The following is a 20057-nucleotide window of genomic DNA, read 5'->3' as shown; positions in this document are numbered from 1 at the left end:
ATGACAGTAGGTACTTAAATCAAGCTAAACACTGTAGGGTATCTCACGACATTTGCAACTTAATATGTATTGTCTGATGTACTGTTGACTGCCTACCTAAGTAGGTAAGTAATGGTTATTTTACAAGGTAGGTAATGTAATAATTAATATGTGGGTAGGACTGTGGGAGCACTAAGATTTTGCAGCTAGCGATTATAAACTGTCGCAAGATTCGCCTCACACTGATAAACTCTTGAACTAGAACTCAATCTCCACCTAGAAGTAAAAGTATCACAAAGGTGCTAGATTCCTTTCTTTGAATTTTACTAGCCTCAAATTAGTCGTAAAATGTCATTTACCATTATAAATGATAAATAAATAGAGTTAAAGTAGCTTGCAAAAAAGTTAATCTCCTATCGTCTTGCTATCGTGGGTAAGGATCGAGGACGATAAAAACACCACATCCTATCCTATCGTGATGTCAAAATATGATATAGTTAGCGCTTCATGTTAGGGCTTGCCAGGTTTATCACAAAAAAAAAAAACAAATCTATCACTATCACATTTTGACAGATGACATGATAATTTTCGGGGTGCCATGTTAGCGCCGGTAGATAAAACGATATAGTGACGTCAAAATCGATATAACGCCACGATAGCAGTTTATCACGGCGCGCATCTTAGCCCTGTAGGCCTAAGATGCGCGCATCGACAATGACATGATATGATAAGACAATTTTCGATCACGTAGATAATTTTATCATTTTCCCTAACATGGGACCATCGATAGAAAAGTCTATCGACCGCTATCGCGTGATAACCCAATTGTTGCCATATTAAGAAAAAATTGCGTTATTATGTTGGCCAACCTTGAAATATTTTAGCTCATTCGTTCAATCTCGTTCATTTCTGCTACTAATTCGGCTAAAAACACATATTTTAAAGCAGTGAGAACGTCATTAAAAAAAAGTTATGTCAATTTTGTTGACATTACATGACTGCTTGATTGTATTTGTTTGTGTTTTTAAAATTGTATTTTTATGTTTCCAGTCTTATTTTTAATATTTCTAAAGTACGGAAAATATCAAACGAAGAGATAACCAAGTTAAAGAAAAACAATGAAGAATTCCTAATCATACCGATAGTATTAAAGAATGAAGTCTTCAAAATTAACAGAATAACCGAACTCCACTACCTACCCCATAATGCGAGGTTTACAGTAATTATTCAACTTACATGAAGCAGTCAGAAAGTTTATTGAGATTTGAGAAATAAAGTTACACTCATAAGTAGCAAAGTAAGTACCTAAAGTCTAAAATATTAGCTATACTCCGCAGATCTTGATTTTCATAAGTAACAGCACCGGAGAAAAGGAAAAATATCTTTATTCCTACAAATAAGCTTTCACCTTCTTTCCTATATTTATTTCACATAGTTCTTTCACCGTGTAATAATACTGTGATCAATATTTTGTATGTAAACTTAAAATACAAATAGGATTAAGTAAATGTTTCTATTTATGAACTGTTTATGTAATTGTAATATTTTTAATTGTGTTTAAATAATATTCTTTCTTTTTTCAGACAGTGGATGAAGAAGTGTGGGATTATGAGTGATTATTATTTCATTCTAAAGCAGACATAATCAAGTCTTGCTCACTATCATGAAAATTTACAATAACAATCAGCAAGAAAAACTTCAAGGGTACTGGCTAGGCTAACCAATTCATGGAATTCTGTTTGTATTTGAAATTATAAATAGCTATTGTAAAACAAAAGTTTTCCAAATAAAGATTTTGTAAATAATGGTTGAATTATTTTGAAATTACACTGCAATAATGAATTTATTGCCTGCGTACAGCGCCTTTCTGCTACCATTATGATGTCGTCGGTCCACCTTGTGGGTGGACGTCCCACGCTGCGTATTCCGGTACCCGGCATCCACCCCAGAACCTTGCTGCCCCATCGGGCAACATGGAAAGCATTGGGGGAGGCCTAAGTTCAGCAGTGGACGTCCTATGGCTGAGATGATGATGAATTTATTATAATGGAATAAATTGTACAAGATTATCATCCTGTCACATTAAAGCCCTTAAAAAAGACCACATGGAGGAATTAGATTGATAGTAAATAATAAATAAATAATAAATAAAAAATGTATTTATTGCCTTCGAACCTAGTAATGTGGAATGTATGTTATTATAGCAAGTTTGATTACACATCCCACCCAATGCTAATTTCTGACAATGACCTTGCCACTGTTTGATGTAGACACAAGAAGCTCGGTCACCACATTCCGCCCCATTTTCAATAATTTTACAAGATTATGTACAGATGACAGTAGGTACTTAAATCAAGCTAAACACTGTAGGGTATCTCACGACATTTGCAACTTAATATGTATTGTCTGATGTACTGTTGACTGCCTACCTAAGTAGGTAAGTAATGGTTATTTTACAAGGTAGGTAATGTAATAATTAATATGTGGGTAGGACTGTGGGAGCACTAAGATTTTGCAGCTAGCGATTATAAACTGTCGCAAGATTCGCCTCACACTGATAAACTCTTGAACTAGAACTCAATCTCCACCTAGAAGTAAAAGTATCACAAAGGTGCTAGATTCCTTTCTTTGAATTTTACTAGCCTCAAATTAGTCGTAAAATGTCATTTACCATTATAAATGATAAATAAATAGAGTTAAAGTAGCTTGCAAAAAAGTTAATCTCCTATCGTCTTGCTATCGTGGGTAAGGATCGAGGACGATAAAAACACCACATCCTATCCTATCGTGATGTCAAAATATGATATAGTTAGCGCTTCATGTTAGGGCTTGCCAGGTTTATCACAAAAAAAAAAAACAAATCTATCACTATCACATTTTGACAGATGACATGATAATTTTCGGGGTGCCATGTTAGCGCCGGTAGATAAAACGATATAGTGACGTCAAAATCGATATAACGCCACGATAGCAGTTTATCACGGCGCGCATCTTAGCCCTGTAGGCCTAAGATGCGCGCATCGACAATGACATGATATGATAAGACAATTTTCGATCACGTAGATAATTTTATCATTTTCCCTAACATGGGACCATCGATAGAAAAGTCTATCGACCGCTATCGCGTGATAACCCAATTGTTGCCATATTAAGAAAAAATTGCGTTATTATGTTGGCCAACCTTGAAATATTTTAGCTCATTCGTTCAATCTCGTTCATTTCTGCTACTAATTCGGCTAAAAACACATATTTTAAAGCAGTGAGAACGTCATTAAAAAAAAGTTATGTCAATTTTGTTGACATTACATGACTGCTTGATTGTATTTGTTTGTGTTTTTAAAATTGTATTTTTATGTTTCCAGTCTTATTTTTAATATTTCTAAAGTACGGAAAATATCAAACGAAGAGATAACCAAGTTAAAGAAAAACAATGAAGAATTCCTAATCATACCGATAGTATTAAAGAATGAAGTCTTCAAAATTAACAGAATAACCGAACTCCACTACCTACCCCATAATGCGAGGTTTACAGTAATTATTCAACTTACATGAAGCAGTCAGAAAGTTTATTGAGATTTGAGAAATAAAGTTACACTCATAAGTAGCAAAGTAAGTACCTAAAGTCTAAAATATTAGCTATACTCCGCAGATCTTGATTTTCATAAGTAACAGCACCGGAGAAAAGGAAAAATATCTTTATTCCTACAAATAAGCTTTCACCTTCTTTCCTATATTTATTTCACATAGTTCTTTCACCGTGTAATAATACTGTGATCAATATTTTGTATGTAAACTTAAAATACAAATAGGATTAAGTAAATGTTTCTATTTATGAACTGTTTATGTAATTGTAATATTTTTAATTGTGTTTAAATAATATTCTTTCTTTTTTCAGACAGTGGATGAAGAAGTGTGGGATTATGAGTGATTATTATTTCATTCTAAAGCAGACATAATCAAGTCTTGCTCACTATCATGAAAATTTACAATAACAATCAGCAAGAAAAACTTCAAGGGTACTGGCTAGGCTAACCAATTCATGGAATTCTGTTTGTATTTGAAATTATAAATAGCTATTGTAAAACAAAAGTTTTCCAAATAAAGATTTTGTAAATAATGGTTGAATTATTTTGAAATTACACTGCAATAATGAATTTATTGCCTGCGTACAGCGCCTTTCTGCTACCATTATGATGTCGTCGGTCCACCTTGTGGGTGGACGTCCCACGCTGCGTATTCCGGTACCCGGCATCCACCCCAGAACCTTGCTGCCCCATCGGGCAACATGGAAAGCATTGGGGGAGGCCTAAGTTCAGCAGTGGACGTCCTATGGCTGAGATGATGATGAATTTATTATAATGGAATAAATTGTACAAGATTATCATCCTGTCACATTAAAGCCCTTAAAAAAGACCACATGGAGGAATTAGATTGATAGTAAATAATAAATAAATAATAAATAAAAAATGTATTTATTGCCTTCGAACCTAGTAATGTGGAATGTATGTTATTATAGCAAGTTTGATTACACATCCCACCCAATGCTAATTTCTGACAATGACCTTGCCACTGTTTGATGTAGACACAAGAAGCTCGGTCACCACATTCCGCCCCATTTTCAATAATTTTACAAGATTATGTACAGATGACAGTAGGTACTTAAATCAAGCTAAACACTGTAGGGTATCTCACGACATTTGCAACTTAATATGTATTGTCTGATGTACTGTTGACTGCCTACCTAAGTAGGTAAGTAATGGTTATTTTACAAGGTAGGTAATGTAATAATTAATATGTGGGTAGGACTGTGGGAGCACTAAGATTTTGCAGCTAGCGATTATAAACTGTCGCAAGATTCGCCTCACACTGATAAACTCTTGAACTAGAACTCAATCTCCACCTAGAAGTAAAAGTATCACAAAGGTGCTAGATTCCTTTCTTTGAATTTTACTAGCCTCAAATTAGTCGTAAAATGTCATTTACCATTATAAATGATAAATAAATAGAGTTAAAGTAGCTTGCAAAAAAGTTAATCTCCTATCGTCTTGCTATCGTGGGTAAGGATCGAGGACGATAAAAACACCACATCCTATCCTATCGTGATGTCAAAATATGATATAGTTAGCGCTTCATGTTAGGGCTTGCCAGGTTTATCACAAAAAAAAAAAACAAATCTATCACTATCACATTTTGACAGATGACATGATAATTTTCGGGGTGCCATGTTAGCGCCGGTAGATAAAACGATATAGTGACGTCAAAATCGATATAACGCCACGATAGCAGTTTATCACGGCGCGCATCTTAGCCCTGTAGGCCTAAGATGCGCGCATCGACAATGACATGATATGATAAGACAATATTCGATCACGTAGATAATTTTATCATTTTCCCTAACATGGGACCATCGATAGAAAAGTCTATCGACCGCTATCGCGTGATAACCCAATTGTTGCCATATTAAGAAAAAATTGCGTTATTATGTTGGCCAACCTTGAAATATTTTAGCTCATTCGTTCAATCTCGTTCATTTCTGCTACTAATTCGGCTAAAAACACATATTTTAAAGCAGTGAGAACGTCATTAAAAAAAAGTTATGTCAATTTTGTTGACATTACATGACTGCTTGATTGTATTTGTTTGTGTTTTTAAAATTGTATTTTTATGTTTCCAGTCTTATTTTTAATATTTCTAAAGTACGGAAAATATCAAACGAAGAGATAACCAAGTTAAAGAAAAACAATGAAGAATTCCTAATCATACCGATAGTATTAAAGAATGAAGTCTTCAAAATTAACAGAATAACCGAACTCCACTACCTACCCCATAATGCGAGGTTTACAGTAATTATTCAACTTACATGAAGCAGTCAGAAAGTTTATTGAGATTTGAGAAATAAAGTTACACTCATAAGTAGCAAAGTAAGTACCTAAAGTCTAAAATATTAGCTATACTCCGCAGATCTTGATTTTCATAAGTAACAGCACCGGAGAAAAGGAAAAATATCTTTATTCCTACAAATAAGCTTTCACCTTCTTTCCTATATTTATTTCACATAGTTCTTTCACCGTGTAATAATACTGTGATCAATATTTTGTATGTAAACTTAAAATACAAATAGGATTAAGTAAATGTTTCTATTTATGAACTGTTTATGTAATTGTAATATTTTTAATTGTGTTTAAATAATATTCTTTCTTTTTTCAGACAGTGGATGAAGAAGTGTGGGATTATGAGTGATTATTATTTCATTCTAAAGCAGACATAATCAAGTCTTGCTCACTATCATGAAAATTTACAATAACAATCAGCAAGAAAAACTTCAAGGGTACTGGCTAGGCTAACCAATTCATGGAATTCTGTTTGTATTTGAAATTATAAATAGCTATTGTAAAACAAAAGTTTTCCAAATAAAGATTTTGTAAATAATGGTTGAATTATTTTGAAATTACACTGCAATAATGAATTTATTGCCTGCGTACAGCGCCTTTCTGCTACCATTATGATGTCGTCGGTCCACCTTGTGGGTGGACGTCCCACGCTGCGTATTCCGGTACCCGGCATCCACCCCAGAACCTTGCTGCCCCATCGGGCAACATGGAAAGCATTGGGGGAGGCCTAAGTTCAGCAGTGGACGTCCTATGGCTGAGATGATGATGAATTTATTATAATGGAATAAATTGTACAAGATTATCATCCTGTCACATTAAAGCCCTTAAAAAAGACCACATGGAGGAATTAGATTGATAGTAAATAATAAATAAATAATAAATAAAAAATGTATTTATTGCCTTCGAACCTAGTAATGTGGAATGTATGTTATTATAGCAAGTTTGATTACACATCCCACCCAATGCTAATTTCTGACAATGACCTTGCCACTGTTTGATGTAGACACAAGAAGCTCGGTCACCACATTCCGCCCCATTTTCAATAATTTTACAAGATTATGTACAGATGACAGTAGGTACTTAAATCAAGCTAAACACTGTAGGGTATCTCACGACATTTGCAACTTAATATGTATTGTCTGATGTACTGTTGACTGCCTACCTAAGTAGGTAAGTAATGGTTATTTTACAAGGTAGGTAATGTAATAATTAATATGTGGGTAGGACTGTGGGAGCACTAAGATTTTGCAGCTAGCGATTATAAACTGTCGCAAGATTCGCCTCACACTGATAAACTCTTGAACTAGAACTCAATCTCCACCTAGAAGTAAAAGTATCACAAAGGTGCTAGATTCCTTTCTTTGAATTTTACTAGCCTCAAATTAGTCGTAAAATGTCATTTACCATTATAAATGATAAATAAATAGAGTTAAAGTAGCTTGCAAAAAAGTTAATCTCCTATCGTCTTGCTATCGTGGGTAAGGATCGAGGACGATAAAAACACCACATCCTATCCTATCGTGATGTCAAAATAAGTATGATATAGTTAGCGCTTCATGTTAGGGCTTGCCAGGTTTATCACAAAAAAAAAAACAAATCTATCACTATCACATTTTGACAGATGACATGATAATTTTCGGGGTGCCATGTTAGCGCCGGTAGATAAAACGATATAGTGACGTCAAAATCGATATAACGCCACGATAGCAGTTTATCACGGCGCGCATCTTAGCCCTGTAGGCCTAAGATGCGCGCATCGACAATGACATGATATGATAAGACAATTTTCGATCACGTAGATAATTTTATCATTTTCCCTAACATGGGACCATCGATAGAAAAGTCTATCGACCGCTATCGCGTGATAACCCAATTGTTGCCATATTAAGAAAAAATTGCGTTATTATGTTGGCCAACCTTGAAATATTTTAGCTCATTCGTTCAATCTCGTTCATTTCTGCTACTAATTCGGCTAAAAACACATATTTTAAAGCAGTGAGAACGTCATTAAAAAAAAGTTATGTCAATTTTGTTGACATTACATGACTGCTTGATTGTATTTGTTTGTGTTTTTAAAATTGTATTTTTATGTTTCCAGTCTTATTTTTAATATTTCTAAAGTACGGAAAATATCAAACGAAGAGATAACCAAGTTAAAGAAAAACAATGAAGAATTCCTAATCATACCGATAGTATTAAAGAATGAAGTCTTCAAAATTAACAGAATAACCGAACTCCACTACCTACCCCATAATGCGAGGTTTACAGTAATTATTCAACTTACATGAAGCAGTCAGAAAGTTTATTGAGATTTGAGAAATAAAGTTACACTCATAAGTAGCAAAGTAAGTACCTAAAGTCTAAAATATTAGCTATACTCCGCAGATCTTGATTTTCATAAGTAACAGCACCGGAGAAAAGGAAAAATATCTTTATTCCTACAAATAAGCTTTCACCTTCTTTCCTATATTTATTTCACATAGTTCTTTCACCGTGTAATAATACTGTGATCAATATTTTGTATGTAAACTTAAAATACAAATAGGATTAAGTAAATGTTTCTATTTATGAACTGTTTATGTAATTGTAATATTTTTAATTGTGTTTAAATAATATTCTTTCTTTTTTCAGACAGTGGATGAAGAAGTGTGGGATTATGAGTGATTATTATTTCATTCTAAAGCAGACATAATCAAGTCTTGCTCACTATCATGAAAATTTACAATAACAATCAGCAAGAAAAACTTCAAGGGTACTGGCTAGGCTAACCAATTCATGGAATTCTGTTTGTATTTGAAATTATAAATAGCTATTGTAAAACAAAAGTTTTCCAAATAAAGATTTTGTAAATAATGGTTGAATTATTTTGAAATTACACTGCAATAATGAATTTATTGCCTGCGTACAGCGCCTTTCTGCTACCATTATGATGTCGTCGGTCCACCTTGTGGGTGGACGTCCCACGCTGCGTATTCCGGTACCCGGCATCCACCCCAGAACCTTGCTGCCCCATCGGGCAACATGGAAAGCATTGGGGGAGGCCTAAGTTCAGCAGTGGACGTCCTATGGCTGAGATGATGATGAATTTATTATAATGGAATAAATTGTACAAGATTATCATCCTGTCACATTAAAGCCCTTAAAAAAGACCACATGGAGGAATTAGATTGATAGTAAATAATAAATAAATAATAAATAAAAAATGTATTTATTGCCTTCGAACCTAGTAATGTGGAATGTATGTTATTATAGCAAGTTTGATTACACATCCCACCCAATGCTAATTTCTGACAATGACCTTGCCACTGTTTGATGTAGACACAAGAAGCTCGGTCACCACATTCCGCCCCATTTTCAATAATTTTACAAGATTATGTACAGATGACAGTAGGTACTTAAATCAAGCTAAACACTGTAGGGTATCTCACGACATTTGCAACTTAATATGTATTGTCTGATGTACTGTTGACTGCCTACCTAAGTAGGTAAGTAATGGTTATTTTACAAGGTAGGTAATGTAATAATTAATATGTGGGTAGGACTGTGGGAGCACTAAGATTTTGCAGCTAGCGATTATAAACTGTCGCAAGATTCGCCTCACACTGATAAACTCTTGAACTAGAACTCAATCTCCACCTAGAAGTAAAAGTATCACAAAGGTGCTAGATTCCTTTCTTTGAATTTTACTAGCCTCAAATTAGTCGTAAAATGTCATTTACCATTATAAATGATAAATAAATAGAGTTAAAGTAGCTTGCAAAAAAGTTAATCTCCTATCGTCTTGCTATCGTGGGTAAGGATCGAGGACGATAAAAACACCACATCCTATCCTATCGTGATGTCAAAATAAGGTAAACGGCTACTAGTTCGTGATAGTACGTAAGTTCGTAAGTTTTTTTTCTAGCTCAAATAATAAGCAAATGGAATATAATTTATAAAAATTCTTCATTACTACAAAAACTCTATTATTTAAGCTATCTAAAAAACCAAGTACAAACTTTGTGGCGCCAAAAATGAGAGCAATACGAAGCTTCAAACTCTCAGAGAGCCAAAAACATCCGTGCGGCTTGCATAGGTCGCTCTCACCGTAAGGTTAGCGCTCCAACTTCTTAAGCTTATAAAAAGGCGAAGGAACGTCCATTTAAATAAAACTTGTAATAGTGGTTTCATGTGTTCCTTGACAATTGATTTGGCTTAGAAAAAAGTTATATGAAAACGTAGAATTCCTTTAAAATTGCGATTAATTGACTCACGAAATAGCGTACATATTATTTTTCGGGTGTCCCCTATTTCGTAACACTACCGATTCAAGGATATTATGGATAACATTTTGATGCTTAGTTTTTAAATAATTATTTATGATAATTTAAATGTAAGTTATGAAACAAATAATGCATTTATTTAAGTTTCTCATGATCTAAATTCGGTATATGTTTCGTTCACTAGAATTTATATGACACGAGTTTGAAGTTCACATAAATGACCAATTTTAAGATAAATTAGCATAAGTAGTACCAGCATAATTTTGGTTTTATTTCGATTTGTTTTATTTATCTTTGTTTATTTGTATTGTATATGGGATAGATAATAGTTAATTGACACATTTTGACAATAATCCATGAATTTTACTTGAGGAATTTGGAATAATCAGTATCACGAAACAAGGAACCGTATTATTGTTACTTTTTTCCAAGTTCGTGATATATAAATGTATGGTGTTAGGTACTTTTATGACACATACCATCAAAGAAATCGACATATTTTTTAGTTTTTAATACCTACCTACCTAAGAAATTAATTAATTACTTACTTTTTATTATGAGTCATTGGCGTATCTGGGGCTATTTTCAAGGGGGGGGGGGGGCTACCCTCACTTGAAACAGCTCCAGGGGTGGGATTATGGGAAGAAGGGGGGGGTTATTCCCCCCCCCCCCCCCTTCCTCCTCATAATCCCACCCCTGGCATCTAATGGTCATATAAATATTTTCACATATCGCTAGAAGTAAAAAATCAAAATTTTATGGATACGAAGGGGGGGGGGGGTAAGTTTACCCCCCCACCCCTACATTTCTAATGGTTATATAAATATTTTCACATATTGTTAGAATTAAAAAATCAGCTAGACTCACATTATTTCTTATGAATATTTCAGGTAAGTAATATCGTCAATTTCACATAATTATTTTATTCTAAATTTATATTATCGTTTTTAAATTTATTAAACCCTTAATCATTATTAAAATATCCTAACTGGATGCATAAAACCTTATCCCGAAATAGGGGACATGAGTTCACGAATTTAGAAACAGAGCAAAATTTTGTCACGAAACAGGATCCAAACAAGAGGTCCGCAGAACAATTAATATAAAAGAAAGTTCAAACTATATAACTATAAATTATGTATTAACTTACTGTCAAAAGACCAAAGTTTAGCATACAAAAGCTTTCATACTGATATCATGCTTGGTTATTTTTAAATAAAATGTTAAAGTCGTAAGAGCCTTAATATACCGAAGTAGGGGGCACTTACCTTATGATATAGTTAGCGCTTCATGTTAGGGCTTGCCAGGTTTATCACAAAAAAAAAAACAAATCTATCACTATCACATTTTGACAGATGACATGATAATTTTCGGGGTGCCATGTTAGCGCCGGTAGATAAAACGATATAGTGACGTCAAAATCGATATAACGCCACGATAGCAGTTTATCACGGCGCGCATCTTAGCCCTGTAGGCCTAAGATGCGCGCATCGACAATGACATGATATGATAAGACAATTTTCGATCACGTAGATAATTTTATCATTTTCCCTAACATGGGACCATCGATAGAAAAGTCTATCGACCGCTATCGCGTGATAACCCAATTGTTGCCATATTAAGAAAAAATTGCGTTATTATGTTGGCCAACCTTGAAATATTTTAGCTCATTCGTTCAATCTCGTTCATTTCTGCTACTAATTCGGCTAAAAACACATATTTTAAAGCAGTGAGAACGTCATTAAAAAAAAGTTATGTCAATTTTGTTGACATTACATGACTGCTTGATTGTATTTGTTTGTGTTTTTAAAATTGTATTTTTATGTTTCCAGTCTTATTTTTAATATTTCTAAAGTACGGAAAATATCAAACGAAGAGATAACCAAGTTAAAGAAAAACAATGAAGAATTCCTAATCATACCGATAGTATTAAAGAATGAAGTCTTCAAAATTAACAGAATAACCGAACTCCACTACCTACCCCATAATGCGAGGTTTACAGTAATTATTCAACTTACATGAAGCAGTCAGAAAGTTTATTGAGATTTGAGAAATAAAGTTACACTCATAAGTAGCAAAGTAAGTACCTAAAGTCTAAAATATTAGCTATACTCCGCAGATCTTGATTTTCATAAGTAACAGCACCGGAGAAAAGGAAAAATATCTTTATTCCTACAAATAAGCTTTCACCTTCTTTCCTATATTTATTTCACATAGTTCTTTCACCGTGTAATAATACTGTGATCAATATTTTGTATGTAAACTTAAAATACAAATAGGATTAAGTAAATGTTTCTATTTATGAACTGTTTATGTAATTGTAATATTTTTAATTGTGTTTAAATAATATTCTTTCTTTTTTCAGACAGTGGATGAAGAAGTGTGGGATTATGAGTGATTATTATTTCATTCTAAAGCAGACATAATCAAGTCTTGCTCACTATCATGAAAATTTACAATAACAATCAGCAAGAAAAACTTCAAGGGTACTGGCTAGGCTAACCAATTCATGGAATTCTGTTTGTATTTGAAATTATAAATAGCTATTGTAAAACAAAAGTTTTCCAAATAAAGATTTTGTAAATAATGGTTGAATTATTTTGAAATTACACTGCAATAATGAATTTATTGCCTGCGTACAGCGCCTTTCTGCTACCATTATGATGTCGTCGGTCCACCTTGTGGGTGGACGTCCCACGCTGCGTATTCCGGTACCCGGCATCCACCCCAGAACCTTGCTGCCCCATCGGGCAACATGGAAAGCATTGGGGGAGGCCTAAGTTCAGCAGTGGACGTCCTATGGCTGAGATGATGATGAATTTATTATAATGGAATAAATTGTACAAGATTATCATCCTGTCACATTAAAGCCCTTAAAAAAGACCACATGGAGGAATTAGATTGATAGTAAATAATAAATAAATAATAAATAAAAAATGTATTTATTGCCTTCGAACCTAGTAATGTGGAATGTATGTTATTATAGCAAGTTTGATTACACATCCCACCCAATGCTAATTTCTGACAATGACCTTGCCACTGTTTGATGTAGACACAAGAAGCTCGGTCACCACATTCCGCCCCATTTTCAATAATTTTACAAGATTATGTACAGATGACAGTAGGTACTTAAATCAAGCTAAACACTGTAGGGTATCTCACGACATTTGCAACTTAATATGTATTGTCTGATGTACTGTTGACTGCCTACCTAAGTAGGTAAGTAATGGTTATTTTACAAGGTAGGTAATGTAATAATTAATATGTGGGTAGGACTGTGGGAGCACTAAGATTTTGCAGCTAGCGATTATAAACTGTCGCAAGATTCGCCTCACACTGATAAACTCTTGAACTAGAACTCAATCTCCACCTAGAAGTAAAAGTATCACAAAGGTGCTAGATTCCTTTCTTTGAATTTTACTAGCCTCAAATTAGTCGTAAAATGTCATTTACCATTATAAATGATAAATAAATAGAGTTAAAGTAGCTTGCAAAAAAGTTAATCTCCTATCGTCTTGCTATCGTGGGTAAGGATCGAGGACGATAAAAACACCACATCCTATCCTATCGTGATGTCAAAATATGATATAGTTAGCGCTTCATGTTAGGGCTTGCCAGGTTTATCACAAAAAAAAAAAACAAATCTATCACTATCACATTTTGACAGATGACATGATAATTTTCGGGGTGCCATGTTAGCGCCGGTAGATAAAACGATATAGTGACGTCAAAATCGATATAACGCCACGATAGCAGTTTATCACGGCGCGCATCTTAGCCCTGTAGGCCTAAGATGCGCGCATCGACAATGACATGATATGATAAGACAATATTCGATCACGTAGATAATTTTATCATTTTCCCTAACATGGGACCATCGATAGAAAAGTCTATCGACCGCTATCGCGTGATAACCCAATTGTTGCCATATTAAGAAAAAATTGCGTTATTATGTTGGCCAACCTTGAAATATTTTAGCTCATTCGTTCAATCTCGTTCATTTCTGCTACTAATTCGGCTAAAAACACATATTTTAAAGCAGTGAGAACGTCATTAAAAAAAAGTTATGTCAATTTTGTTGACATTACATGACTGCTTGATTGTATTTGTTTGTGTTTTTAAAATTGTATTTTTATGTTTCCAGTCTTATTTTTAATATTTCTAAAGTACGGAAAATATCAAACGAAGAGATAACCAAGTTAAAGAAAAACAATGAAGAATTCCTAATCATACCGATAGTATTAAAGAATGAAGTCTTCAAAATTAACAGAATAACCGAACTCCACTACCTACCCCATAATGCGAGGTTTACAGTAATTATTCAACTTACATGAAGCAGTCAGAAAGTTTATTGAGATTTGAGAAATAAAGTTACACTCATAAGTAGCAAAGTAAGTACCTAAAGTCTAAAATATTAGCTATACTCCGCAGATCTTGATTTTCATAAGTAACAGCACCGGAGAAAAGGAAAAATATCTTTATTCCTACAAATAAGCTTTCACCTTCTTTCCTATATTTATTTCACATAGTTCTTTCACCGTGTAATAATACTGTGATCAATATTTTGTATGTAAACTTAAAATACAAATAGGATTAAGTAAATGTTTCTATTTATGAACTGTTTATGTAATTGTAATATTTTTAATTGTGTTTAAATAATATTCTTTCTTTTTTCAGACAGTGGATGAAGAAGTGTGGGATTATGAGTGATTATTATTTCATTCTAAAGCAGACATAATCAAGTCTTGCTCACTATCATGAAAATTTACAATAACAATCAGCAAGAAAAACTTCAAGGGTACTGGCTAGGCTAACCAATTCATGGAATTCTGTTTGTATTTGAAATTATAAATAGCTATTGTAAAACAAAAGTTTTCCAAATAAAGATTTTGTAAATAATGGTTGAATTATTTTGAAATTACACTGCAATAATGAATTTATTGCCTGCGTACAGCGCCTTTCTGCTACCATTATGATGTCGTCGGTCCACCTTGTGGGTGGACGTCCCACGCTGCGTATTCCGGTACCCGGCATCCACCCCAGAACCTTGCTGCCCCATCGGGCAACATGGAAAGCATTGGGGGAGGCCTAAGTTCAGCAGTGGACGTCCTATGGCTGAGATGATGATGAATTTATTATAATGGAATAAATTGTACAAGATTATCATCCTGTCACATTAAAGCCCTTAAAAAAGACCACATGGAGGAATTAGATTGATAGTAAATAATAAATAAATAATAAATAAAAAATGTATTTATTGCCTTCGAACCTAGTAATGTGGAATGTATGTTATTATAGCAAGTTTGATTACACATCCCACCCAATGCTAATTTCTGACAATGACCTTGCCACTGTTTGATGTAGACACAAGAAGCTCGGTCACCACATTCCGCCCCATTTTCAATAATTTTACAAGATTATGTACAGATGACAGTAGGTACTTAAATCAAGCTAAACACTGTAGGGTATCTCACGACATTTGCAACTTAATATGTATTGTCTGATGTACTGTTGACTGCCTACCTAAGTAGGTAAGTAATGGTTATTTTACAAGGTAGGTAATGTAATAATTAATATGTGGGTAGGACTGTGGGAGCACTAAGATTTTGCAGCTAGCGATTATAAACTGTCGCAAGATTCGCCTCACACTGATAAACTCTTGAACTAGAACTCAATCTCCACCTAGAAGTAAAAGTATCACAAAGGTGCTAGATTCCTTTCTTTGAATTTTACTAGCCTCAAATTAGTCGTAAAATGTCATTTACCATTATAAATGATAAATAAATAGAGTTAAAGTAGCTTGCAAAAAAGTTAATCTCCTATCGTCTTGCTATCGTGGGTAAGGATCGAGGACGATAAAAACACCACATCCTATCCTATCGTGATGTCAAAATAAGGTAAACGGCTACTAGTTCGTGATAGTACGTAAGTTCGTAAGTTTTTTTTCTAGCTCAAATAATAAGCAAATGGAATATAATTTATAAAAATTCTTCATTACTACAAAAACTCTATTATTTAAGCTATCTAAAAAACCAAGTACAAACTTTGTGGCGCCAAAAATGAGAGCAATACGAAGCTTCAAACTCTCAGAGAGCCAAAAACATCCGTGCGGCTTGCATAGGTCGCTCTCACCGTAAGGTTAGCGCTCCAACTTCTTAAGCTTATAAAAAGGCGAAGGAACGTCCATTTAAATAAAACTTGTAATAGTGGTTTCATGTGTTCCTTGACAATTGATTTGGCTTAGAAAAAAGTTATATGAAAACGTAGAATTCCTTTAAAATTGCGATTAATTGACTCACGAAATAGCGTACATATTATTTTTCGGGTGTCCCCTATTTCGTAACACTACCGATTCAAGGATATTATGGATAACATTTTGATGCTTAGTTTTTAAATAATTATTTATGATAATTTAAATGTAAGTTATGAAACAAATAATGCATTTATTTAAGTTTCTCATGATCTAAATTCGGTATATGTTTCGTTCACTAGAATTTATATGACACGAGTTTGAAGTTCACATAAATGACCAATTTTAAGATAAATTAGCATAAGTAGTACCAGCATAATTTTGGTTTTATTTCGATTTGTTTTATTTATCTTTGTTTATTTGTATTGTATATGGGATAGATAATAGTTAATTGACACATTTTGACAATAATCCATGAATTTTACTTGAGGAATTTGGAATAATCAGTATCACGAAACAAGGAACCGTATTATTGTTACTTTTTTCCAAGTTCGTGATATATAAATGTATGGTGTTAGGTACTTTTATGACACATACCATCAAAGAAATCGACATATTTTTTAGTTTTTAATACCTACCTACCTAAGAAATTAATTAATTACTTACTTTTTATTATGAGTCATTGGCGTATCTGGGGCTATTTTCAAGGGGGGGGGGGGGCTACCCTCACTTGAAACAGCTCCAGGGGTGGGATTATGGGAAGAAGGGGGGGGTTATTCCCCCCCCCCCCCCCTTCCTCCTCATAATCCCACCCCTGGCATCTAATGGTCATATAAATATTTTCACATATCGCTAGAAGTAAAAAATCAAAATTTTATGGATACGAAGGGGGGGGGGGTAAGTTTACCCCCCCACCCCTACATTTCTAATGGTTATATAAATATTTTCACATATTGTTAGAATTAAAAAATCAGCTAGACTCACATTATTTCTTATGAATATTTCAGGTAAGTAATATCGTCAATTTCACATAATTATTTTATTCTAAATTTATATTATCGTTTTTAAATTTATTAAACCCTTAATCATTATTAAAATATCCTAACTGGATGCATAAAACCTTATCCCGAAATAGGGGACATGAGTTCACGAATTTAGAAACAGAGCAAAATTTTGTCACGAAACAGGATCCAAACAAGAGGTCCGCAGAACAATTAATATAAAAGAAAGTTCAAACTATATAACTATAAATTATGTATTAACTTACTGTCAAAAGACCAAAGTTTAGCATACAAAAGCTTTCATACTGATATCATGCTTGGTTATTTTTAAATAAAATGTTAAAGTCGTAAGAGCCTTAATATACCGAAGTAGGGGGCACTTACCTTATGATATAGTTAGCGCTTCATGTTAGGGCTTGCCAGGTTTATCACAAAAAAAAAAACAAATCTATCACTATCACATTTTGACAGATGACATGATAATTTTCGGGGTGCCATGTTAGCGCCGGTAGATAAAACGATATAGTGACGTCAAAATCGATATAACGCCACGATAGCAGTTTATCACGGCGCGCATCTTAGCCCTGTAGGCCTAAGATGCGCGCATCGACAATGACATGATATGATAAGACAATTTTCGATCACGTAGATAATTTTATCATTTTCCCTAACATGGGACCATCGATAGAAAAGTCTATCGACCGCTATCGCGTGATAACCCAATTGTTGCCATATTAAGAAAAAATTGCGTTATTATGTTGGCCAACCTTGAAATATTTTAGCTCATTCGTTCAATCTCGTTCATTTCTGCTACTAATTCGGCTAAAAACACATATTTTAAAGCAGTGAGAACGTCATTAAAAAAAAGTTATGTCAATTTTGTTGACATTACATGACTGCTTGATTGTATTTGTTTGTGTTTTTAAAATTGTATTTTTATGTTTCCAGTCTTATTTTTAATATTTCTAAAGTACGGAAAATATCAAACGAAGAGATAACCAAGTTAAAGAAAAACAATGAAGAATTCCTAATCATACCGATAGTATTAAAGAATGAAGTCTTCAAAATTAACAGAATAACCGAACTCCACTACCTACCCCATAATGCGAGGTTTACAGTAATTATTCAACTTACATGAAGCAGTCAGAAAGTTTATTGAGATTTGAGAAATAAAGTTACACTCATAAGTAGCAAAGTAAGTACCTAAAGTCTAAAATATTAGCTATACTCCGCAGATCTTGATTTTCATAAGTAACAGCACCGGAGAAAAGGAAAAATATCTTTATTCCTACAAATAAGCTTTCACCTTCTTTCCTATATTTATTTCACATAGTTCTTTCACCGTGTAATAATACTGTGATCAATATTTTGTATGTAAACTTAAAATACAAATAGGATTAAGTAAATGTTTCTATTTATGAACTGTTTATGTAATTGTAATATTTTTAATTGTGTTTAAATAATATTCTTTCTTTTTTCAGACAGTGGATGAAGAAGTGTGGGATTATGAGTGATTATTTCATTCTAAAGCAGACATAATCAAGTCTTGCTCACTATCATGAAAATTTACAATAACAATCAGCAAGAAAAACTTCAAGGGTACTGGCTAGGCTAACCAATTCATGGAATTCTGTTTGTATTTGAAATTATAAATAGCTATTGTAAAACAAAAGTTTTCCAAATAAAGATTTTGTAAATAATGGTTGAATTATTTTGAAATTACACTGCAATAATGAATTTATTGCCTGCGTACAGCGCCTTTCTGCTACCATTATGATGTCGTCGGTCCACCTTGTGGGTGGACGTCCCACGCTGCGTATTCCGGTACCCGGCCTCCACCCCAGAACCTTGCTGCCCCATCGGGCAACATGGAAAGCATTGGGGGAGGCCTAAGTTCAGCAGTGGACGTCCTATGGCTGAGATGATGATGAATTTATTATAATGGAATAAATTGTACAAGATTATCATCCTGTCACATTAAAGCCCTTAAAAAAGACCACATGGAGGAATTAGATTGATAGTAATGTGGAATGTATGTTATTATAGCAAGTTTGATTACACATCCCACCCAATGCTAATTTCTGACAATGACCTTGCCACTGTTTGATGTAGACACAAGAAGCTCGGTCACCACATTCCGCCCCATTTTCAATAATTTTACAAGATTATGTACAGATGACAGGTAAGGTAAGTGCCCCCTACTTCGGTATATTAAGGCTCTTACGACTTTAACATTTTATTTAAAAATAACCAAGCATGATATCAGTATGAAAGCTTTTGTATGCTAAACTTTGGTCTTTTGACAGTAAGTTAATACATAATTTATAGTTATATAGTTTGAACTTTCTTTTATATTAATTGTTCTGCGGACCTCTTGTTTGGATCCTGTTTCGTGACAAAATTTTGCTCTGTTTCTAAATTCGTGAACTCATGTCCCCTATTTCGGGATAAGGTTTTATGCATCCAGTTAGGATATTTTAATAATGATTAAGGGTTTAATAAATTTAAAAACGATAATATAAATTTAGAATAAAATAATTATGTGAAATTGACGATATTACTTACCTGAAATATTCATAAGAAATAATGTGAGTCTAGCTGATTTTTTAATTCTAACAATATGTGAAAATATTTATATAACCATTAGAAATGTAGGGGTGGGGGGGTAAACTTACCCCCCCCCCCCTTCGTATCCATAAAATTTTGATTTTTTACTTCTAGCGATATGTGAAAA

At 33.7% G+C, this 20057-nt stretch overlaps 2 protein-coding genes and 7 long non-coding RNA genes across 11 annotated transcripts in view; 8 read left to right on the top strand and 1 right to left on the bottom strand.

The window, feature by feature from the left end:
* Nucleotides 1–20057, bottom strand: part of LOC135085271 (zinc finger protein 271-like) — a 79152-nt gene that overhangs the window by 27708 nt on the left and 31387 nt on the right. The window lies entirely within an intron of this gene.
* Nucleotides 1–20057, top strand: part of LOC135085285 (zinc finger protein 37-like) — a 165358-nt gene that overhangs the window by 120891 nt on the left and 24410 nt on the right. The window lies entirely within an intron of this gene.
* LOC135085335 (uncharacterized) lies at nucleotides 925–1786 on the top strand. Its single transcript, XR_010260079.1, has 2 exons — nucleotides 925–1276; nucleotides 1563–1786. It is a non-coding gene; the product is annotated as an uncharacterized LOC135085335 (long non-coding RNA).
* On the top strand, nucleotides 3237–4098 carry LOC135085336 (uncharacterized). Its single transcript, XR_010260080.1, has 2 exons — nucleotides 3237–3588; nucleotides 3875–4098. It is a non-coding gene; the product is annotated as an uncharacterized LOC135085336 (long non-coding RNA).
* On the top strand, nucleotides 5549–6410 carry LOC135085387 (uncharacterized). Its single transcript, XR_010260095.1, has 2 exons — nucleotides 5549–5900; nucleotides 6187–6410. It is a non-coding gene; the product is annotated as an uncharacterized LOC135085387 (long non-coding RNA).
* On the top strand, nucleotides 7864–8725 carry LOC135085382 (uncharacterized). The gene is made up of 2 exons (XR_010260093.1): nucleotides 7864–8215; nucleotides 8502–8725. It is a non-coding gene; the product is annotated as an uncharacterized LOC135085382 (long non-coding RNA).
* LOC135085381 (uncharacterized) lies at nucleotides 11860–12721 on the top strand. Its single transcript, XR_010260092.1, has 2 exons — nucleotides 11860–12211; nucleotides 12498–12721. It is a non-coding gene; the product is annotated as an uncharacterized LOC135085381 (long non-coding RNA).
* On the top strand, nucleotides 14172–15033 carry LOC135085386 (uncharacterized). The gene is made up of 2 exons (XR_010260094.1): nucleotides 14172–14523; nucleotides 14810–15033. It is a non-coding gene; the product is annotated as an uncharacterized LOC135085386 (long non-coding RNA).
* On the top strand, nucleotides 18167–19025 carry LOC135085365 (uncharacterized). Its single transcript, XR_010260086.1, has 2 exons — nucleotides 18167–18518; nucleotides 18805–19025. It is a non-coding gene; the product is annotated as an uncharacterized LOC135085365 (long non-coding RNA).

This window comes from Ostrinia nubilalis, chromosome 28 (genome assembly GCF_963855985.1).
Source record: "Ostrinia nubilalis chromosome 28, ilOstNubi1.1, whole genome shotgun sequence".
Classification (NCBI taxonomy): domain Eukaryota; kingdom Metazoa; phylum Arthropoda; class Insecta; order Lepidoptera; family Crambidae; genus Ostrinia; species Ostrinia nubilalis.
Note: the sequence above shows the minus strand (reverse complement) of the source record. Positions and strands in the feature narration are given on the sequence as shown.